Genomic DNA, 8,224 nt, shown 5'->3' on the forward strand with positions numbered 1-8,224 from the left:
ATTTTTATGTTTATATTTGGCATCTTTCTGAAGTGCTGCTTATCACAATGGAAGCACAAATCATGTTAATTAATGAGAGTAGCAGCCAAAAAAAAAAAAAAAAGAAAAGAAAAAGAAGCTGGCACTTCTTTGTCATAGTTAAGAGCTCTTGAAAAAGTTGTCCTTGACGTTGTTTTGGCTGAACAAAAATTAGATGCATAATCACTATTAGACTTGATTGACTTGATCTTTCTTTCTATTACACCGATGAAAAGTACATGGCAGAAATTCTTAGCCTTGTACAACTATATTGCCACATACACATATTGCTAAATAGCTGAGCATCATCTCCTTGAGTTGGCCATCTATCACTGAGGGCGTTGAAATATCTGAGGTAGTCCACAATAGCTTTAGCATGATGGAGAAAAAAACCCTTCCTGTTGATGTAAAATCTCTGTCAGGCACAAAATTAAGGTATGATGCGTGAATCACCACAGCACAGCTGGAGAACCCATACGTTCAAAACCTTCAGTGGCTTCTCATACTCATCTGCAATCATCCAATGAGCATGAATTTAAATAACCTCTTTCTAACCACGCTGCTCACTGTGGGATGCTGTCCCCCTGACCACTCACCAGCAGCCAGGTTTCAAGAGACCATGAGTCTTCTTCAGTCGCAAGTAGACACCAGTGCAGCATGTAGATGCCCACATCAGCAGAGAAGGGAGTAACTAGCAAAGCTCTCAATGAAGGCCGCCTTGAATTTCATTAAATTCATCCTATCAGTCATTCAGTAGTTGCTTCCCAACTCTGTCATACCAGCCAAACATTTCCTTCTGGGCTCAGATCTGACAGTGAAAGAGAAATAGAAAATTTACCAGCAGAGTTTATTCAGTTCCTTCTCCACCTTCAGCTGAGGGATGATGAAAACGTTGTATCTGGCTCACACCGCTAGCAGCAAAGCAGTGCAACTGGCTTAGCAGGGACACGTAGTTATTCTCCTAAGAATGAGATGATTCTTACAGCTCCCGAATAAACCATCTGTTGCAGGGGTGTGGGGTGATTATGGCAATTTAGACCAAACTAGGTAATTATTAACTTTTCAAACCTTTGCAAATCCTCTTGGAGCTTTTGAATCATCTTTATATGCAGCCAGAAATTGCCCTCTCAATGTCCAAGAGTGGGAAGGTTGGGGATCAATCTTCTTGACCTCATGATATGCACACTAAAAATCTTTGAGTGGACAAGAGCCACAGGAGATGTACCACAGACCACAGAGAGCCAGAAGTAGGGGGAGATGGCAGCAGGTCCCTGTATGTAGGGTGAAGGTGGGCAAAAGCTATGGCAGGGTCTCAGGAGGTCTGGTTTGAAAGCCTTTCTTGGCTTACTTTCTTTTCCTGCTGAAGGCTCCAGTTACCCAGCAGTACCAGCTCAGCCCTGTGACAGACACATGGTATCTTGCCAGGGAAGCCAATTTTGAACTGCACATCAGACCCAAAAGACAATATTGGCATCGCAGGGTGTCTGAAGGACAGACTTTCCTATCCGCTGCTACTGTTCATCTCAAAGCTGAATCAGGATTATATGTAAACAAGGAAGAAAGTGAAATGGGTTTCCCCAGCAGCAAAAGATCAATGTAGCCTGAAGATTTAAAATGCAAGACTGGTCCTGAAGAATCACTTACAAACTTTCTTTAAAAGTTTGCCATCGTTTGGAGCTGCTGTCTTGGCATGAGTTACATGGAGCAAAACTGGGTTCTTGCCCTCTCACCTGAAGAGATGATCCCAGTGATCTGTAGCACAGTAGTCTGGTGTCGAGTCAATAGACAGAGAAACCAAGACACTTTAAATGGTTGACTCAGCTTAAACATCTTAAAAGCTGTACCTGAAACAGCTGGGTCTATGACATTACAGAGCTGTCATACACTGTTCAGTTCTTGGTACATCGTTTTTCTTGGTCTTATGACAAGTTAACACTTGATTCTTTGAGTGGATAGACGACTAGAGGTGCTAGAAGATCAGAGCAGAGGTCTCTGCTGTTTAACCAGCAAGTGTATAGAGCAGGAACAAAGTAAGCTATAGAAGACAATGCAAACGTCGTTACCTCATCTGGCAAGGATGGGAGGTATTGCTGGACGTGGGACTGCATAGCAGGGACTCGAGGACAGGCACAGCATAGCTGGATTCTTTTCTCTCAGCTCAAGTTCAACCACAGAAGATTCCAGCAGCACCCTCTGGAGCTGTGGCCTGGCGTAAACATGGTAAGAGCTGCTGTTCATGGAGCACTGAAAATTACCCAGGGGCTGGCTCCACAGCTCCGATCAGTCACATGTGAAGCCCTGTTTATGTCTTCCTGCGCAACCAAATGAGCTGTGATTAACAAACACAGGCCATTTCTAGCATCACAGACTAGACTTGCTGTTAATTAAAAAAGAGGGTGGAGAGGGAAGAAAATGTTATCCAACTCCTCCCGTCCCTCCTCTCTGTCTTTGCTTTATTCTCATTCTCTTGCTGACAGTCTTCATGCCCTGTGTCCTAGCAGTGATGTAAAGGTTATTTGTTTATACGAGGACTGTTTTGTCTTACAGGACAAACATCGTCCCCTGGGAAACTTTGGAATTGCTAGCGCTGCACGTTCATGCCTGCATGCCTGCAGTTGGTGGTCTCCATCAAGTCCCAGGTGCCGGAACCATGTTAGTGTGTGTGTGATCATGAACATGTGTGTGCACGTGCACATGTGTGTGCACTCACACAGTGGCTGGGCAGGGGATGGGGAATCTCTGTGTTTAAACATGAAAAAGTTAAGCTGTGAGCCCTCCTGGTTTAGGAAGAAAAAAAAAAAAGCCTCAGGAAAAGGTGGATATTAATAAAAAAAGGAGAAAAAATAAAGGTATCTGGTATTATTATTATCAGGCCCCAGATTGAGAGGAAGCATAGAAGGGGCTGTGGAGTCCCATTCTGTAAAGGGCTGCTTGCTTTTAAGGCTCATGCCCTCATCTTTCTCTCGCTGGAAGAAACCGCAGCTGTGAGGGAAGATGTGGGGCAGGAACAGCCGGCGAAGGCAGAGATCGTACAGAGGAATCGCTTTGATACGCAGGTTCTAAAGCTGCAGCATCCCTCCCCCTGCCAAGTGCCCAGCCCCAAGAGGGGTTCAGTAGACTATGCTGTAGTCCTGATTGTGCTCAGCAGTGACTTAGGGCTCTTTCCCTCTTTTAACTCCCTCCTGCTCCCTTGCCCTCGGCCAGGGCCTGTGCCGTAAGCGCGGTGCCCGTTTGCAGGGCTGATGCTCTCCCCAGCTCCAACGCAGAGGCTGCGGTGAGAAATGGCTGTGCATCGCTGAGCAGCTGGAAGCAGTTATTAACCGAATTTGGCATCCGAGCTGAACTATGAATGCATCTGGGTGGCTTGAATTGTTCTTAATTATATTTTTGTTTTATTGTTTTCATTTCGAGCTGTGCTCTACCGCTACTCTCTGTATATCTCTGTGCTGTACATTTTCTTTGCTTCCAGCCCGGAGTAATTGCTCCTTGTCGTGCTGTGTTTGCCATTTTAATTTTTTATCATCTCGGTTACTTTCTTTTCTTTTCCCCTTTTGATTATTTGGTTATGTCATTCCCATTTGCCCTGACATTTCAATAAATTCACTGCTACATTATCTTTGTCCCTAGAGCTGCAGTTTATCCTTCTCTTCTAATGTCTCTGTCTCAAAGCTGGATATAAACTGTTTATTTTTTCCTAACAGCTTCCCTTTTGGGCCGAGGAGCAAACAGCAGCAGAAAGCCGCCCTGCTGCAGACGGCAGGGTGCTGGGCTGGCAATCCTGGTGCCAGAGTGCCCCCTTCCAGAAATACTGGGGAATAACACGGCTCCTCTTCTTTAGGGGAGGAAGAAAAACCAGGCAGGACTCAGGAGCTCACTGTCTGGCCCTAGGTTAACGTCCAGGTACTCAGATGAGACTAACTGAAAGGATGCTGGTGCAAATGGTGTGTAAGGAAACTAGGTTTTTTGGACTCTACATTTTCAGGTTGAGGGAATGCTCTTTATCTGCTGGGTTGTGCACTTCTCTCTTTTGCTGAGGTGCTTGCATTTTCCTCTGTCACACTCACTTTTTTGACCACCGGAAAGGGCTGCCCTGGGCAGCGAGCCCGGCGGCAGGCTGGGGAAGTGGGGTCCTCTCCTGCGCACCCAGGCTGTGCATGAGGAGATGGTCCTCCTGCAGGAAAGCACTTTTTCCCTTTGCAATAGCTTATTCCAGCCCGAGCAGCTAGTTTCTCCTTGGTCGAGACTTTGGGCTTTGGCAGGCGCTGAGCAATCTTGCTCTGTGGGTAAAGACTGCTCCGAGATGGCCGGTGCACCCGCTTGCGGAGGGAATGGCCTCTCTCTCACAGCCTCAGCGGGGTGGCACGAGTGGAACCGCTCGTGGGCTTCAGCTTCGGCTGCTGCGAAGCAACATCTGGTAGCTCACTTTAAAGGGGTCGGTGAAGATGGGTTTCAGCTGAGTTGTTGGCCTTTGTGCAGAGGCAGGGATGGCACAGCCAGGCGCTGGAGTTCAGGCTCTCTGCTGCAGGGGCAGCAGCATCTGGGGGAGATGCAGGATGGATGGATGCTGGGTGAAGAGGTGAGGGGAACAGAGGAGTATGATGCTCTCTCAACCTGCCGAGCAGGGCTTACCTTGTCAGCACTCTCTGGAGCAAGGTTCTCACAAATGGCTTGGTTTCCGTACCAACAAAATGACTAAAAACTTGAGCTGTGGTTTGACGTGTGAATTCCTTCCAGCAGCCCTGTGTACGCAGCCCTTTCTAAAGTGCTTGCATTGGAGACGGTGCCCATAGAAAGCCAGAACAGGGACACTGAGCCAGACCTTCGTGTTAAAACTATTCTCAGCACAGGGGAGGCTGTGGTTGTACCCGTACCAAAAGGAAGCGTGAAGGAAACACACTGTCCGTGATTTATGCGAGGGAGGTATGAATCCATATGCTTCATTTGTAACGGTAACACCAGGTTTAAGGTGAAGTTAACAACATTATGCATACTTTTTAAATGTTTTTCTTATTGTTATTAGACTTTATTCACAGATGAGAAACAGTGTTTTCCTTCAAGGCACTCCTTTCCGACCTTATTAAAGTTCTAGTATATTCATGAGTTGAGCCACTGGAGTCTTGCTCTCCTTTAAATCTTTTAACACCCTCCAGAGGAGAGAAAACCCCACCTTGGTGGACACTTGTTTGTACGTGCCGGTGCAGGAAGGTTCCTTGCTAATGCATGGCAGCTTTTCAGCACTTTGGGCAACACAAAGCTCCTGTCAAGGCTGTGCCAGCAGTCAGCTACTGTTGTTGAATGAAAGCCCACAGCGTCCGCACGTGGTAAGTGCCGTGTTACGCAGCAAGCACACATAGCGAGTGAAGGACAGACTAGAGAATAAACCCCAGGTGTTTTACTCTAGGCCTTGCCTTTACTAGACCAGTTTATCATTTTAGGCCGTAGCTGCAATAACACTGGGAACGTGACCCATGGCTGTGCCGTTGCCCTCGTTCAGGTCTTTCCACAGTGAGCCTGGCCAGCCGGGGAGAACCGTGGGCTCTGAGGCACTGGGGCTGCCGCCACAGGTGGCAGTGCACGCTTCTGAGGACACCTTCCTGTCCCGTCCCCACGCCAGCCACACGACTGCTGGGCCTGAGCGTGCATAAATGCACGTCGGTAGCGCAGCTGAGCTGGGAGAGCACCGGCACAGAAATACAGCTGCACCCCAGCAGGATGAGGCCAAAGCGGATCTCTCCTTTGTGGAAACCTCAGCAGTTGGTAGACATCAAGTGGTTTGTAAAGCGTGAAGGACTGTGGTTAGGTCACTGGGCTGAACTAGTGACTGAGCCTAAATTGTGCCAGTCTGTAAGCCAAGAGGCAGTCAGTGCTATCGGTAAATATGTGATAGCGAGGGTACGTGAGCGCATCTGCAGACATACGTGAGCAGGCAGGCAAAGCTGTGCCCTGGCTCTGAGGGTCCTGCAGTTTTATTTATTTATTTTATTGCCAGTGAAATGGTAGGACTGGAAAAGGAAACTGTTGCTGCACTAAGGCAAACTTAGCTCTGTCCTAACTCTGACAGCACTGTTTCTGGCCATTTTGGGGGTAAGCTGGGTAAATAGGCAAAGCAAACGCTTACCGTGGCAGCCACCTGGGGTTTGTGCCAAGCATGTTTGAAGGCTAAGCCACGACTGGAGAGCCGCACCACAGGCAAGTACAGCAAGGACATCTGAGCGTGCGAGGAGCACTTTGCTCTTCAGCTCCAGAACTATTTTTAAAGATCCTGACCTGTTTGCAGACCTGCAGAAACCTGGCGGGTGGGAAGGAGCAAACACAGAGAACTTCTCCATGATTTGAAAATAATTACTAGCTGTGGAAGCAGTCACTAGCCTTATTATCCCCACCCGTCCTGTGTTTGTCTTCTCCTCTGAACGTGACACCCTCTTGTCCTGGCTCCAGTGCGTTAGGAGGCTTTTCAGGGCCTGACGTATGCCGTGAGCGTGGCCCTGGAGCTGTGGTGCCGTGGGGCAGCCGGGGGAGGCTGATGCCCCTCCAGCGCAGGAGCAAAGGCTGAGCCCGCATGGCTCCCTGCGGCCCGCTCCTTTATGCCAGGGAATTTTTGGCTGCAGGTGCCAGGTAATTCCTGGTATCGCTGGCAGGCGATCCTCCCGGCTAGTCGCAGCAGCGCTTTAATTCAGCCCACCCATGTTCACACAAGGCTCCTGTGCAAGAACAACCCCGTGCAGGGCTTACGTGAAGTTAGCTACCCAGAAAGTTTTGTTTATAGTTAAAAGGTAAAAAGTATTAAAAAGAAGTTAAAAAGCGACACCCCACTTTGTCTCAGAAAGCAATGGAGGAACCTCTCCTATGGTGAAGCACCAATAAGAAAACTGGTACTTTTATGCCCAGGTTTATCATAGCATTTGCTGCGTGCAGTCAAATAAAAACAAAACAGCCATTGAGTGACAGAGCTGGATTTCCCAAAACGTCGTTATTTTAGCACAGCTCCTCTGCAAGGCACATGGCAAACGACTGTAAACAATTATGACTGAATTCCCCTTGTGAAATGTAAGAACCAGCATCTGTGTTCTGATGCGTTAACCCAGCAGTTTTGCTTATACCCTTATAAAGGTACCAACAGGACAGATGCTCCCCTGCAGATGTCAGGGGGGTCAGTTTGGCCCCACGCCAAACTAGCAAACAAGGGGAAGCCTGTGCGTGGGCCCGCGGAGGGCAAACGCACACTGCACAGTAGGAAATAGGGCTGCCAAGCCACACACACGCCATTAAGCAGCGTGAGAGGAGGCCAGAGAGGTTGCTGTTGGACAAGGATGAAATGGTGAAAAGATAAAAATCCTCCATGCAGTGGGGACCAATCTCTGCACCATAAACCAGCCTAAGAGGTACTAGTTTAGACATCGTGGAAACACAGCATTGTTAAATAATTTGTGTCATCTGCCCTTGGGGACCCAGGCGCATGTTAGGTGGCCATTTGTCCGTGTGTTTTCTCTATCCTGGAGTGTTGTGCAGAAGGCAAGTCAGCTGTCAGATGTCACATCTGTGCATAGATCTGGGTTGCTTCCCAGGGCTTCTGCACCTGCATTTGGGCCAAAGGAGCAGAGGGAAGGGGACTGAGGGGTACCTGAGGTTCTCCTCGAGATCCTCCCATGTTCTGGGACTATGCGGGAACCGAGTCAGTCTCCAGCCTAGGCCAATCTTCAGCTGTGTGTTGGCGACTGAACCTGCCAAAGTGGCATAAAAGGTGTAGTGTCAGCCTTGTTTAATAAACCATCACCACTGCTTATGCATCACACAGCTGTCAGTATCTGCATTAAGTAAATGAAAACCAAGGCAGCAAATATCTAGCCTTGCAGCTAATCCAGGGCTGCCTGCGTGAGGTCTACGGAGCATCGCACACGATGGAGAAGAGCTGTTGTACAGCAGTAAGCTGGCAAGCCTCTCTAGATGTGCTTCATTTTGAGCTGCAGCTTCTGGGCTTTTAACACATCGTATTTGCCTCTGCCTTTGTACCACCTTATTAAGTAGCACTCGATGCTGTTGCATGAAATAATTTGAGCCACAATTTTCTTAAGCTGCGGTTTGGGGGGGGGGGCAGAGAGAAGAGCCCTTCAGGAAGATAGTCCCCCCAATTTTAAGCATGTAACTTTACAAGTAACTCCCTGAGGGTCCTCCTGCAGCCAGAGGCAAAAGCTCTCCCAGAGAGCAA

The sequence above is a fragment of the Grus americana genome, chromosome 2, assembly GCF_028858705.1.
Source record: "Grus americana isolate bGruAme1 chromosome 2, bGruAme1.mat, whole genome shotgun sequence".
NCBI classification, from domain to species: Eukaryota; Metazoa; Chordata; class Aves; order Gruiformes; family Gruidae; genus Grus; species Grus americana.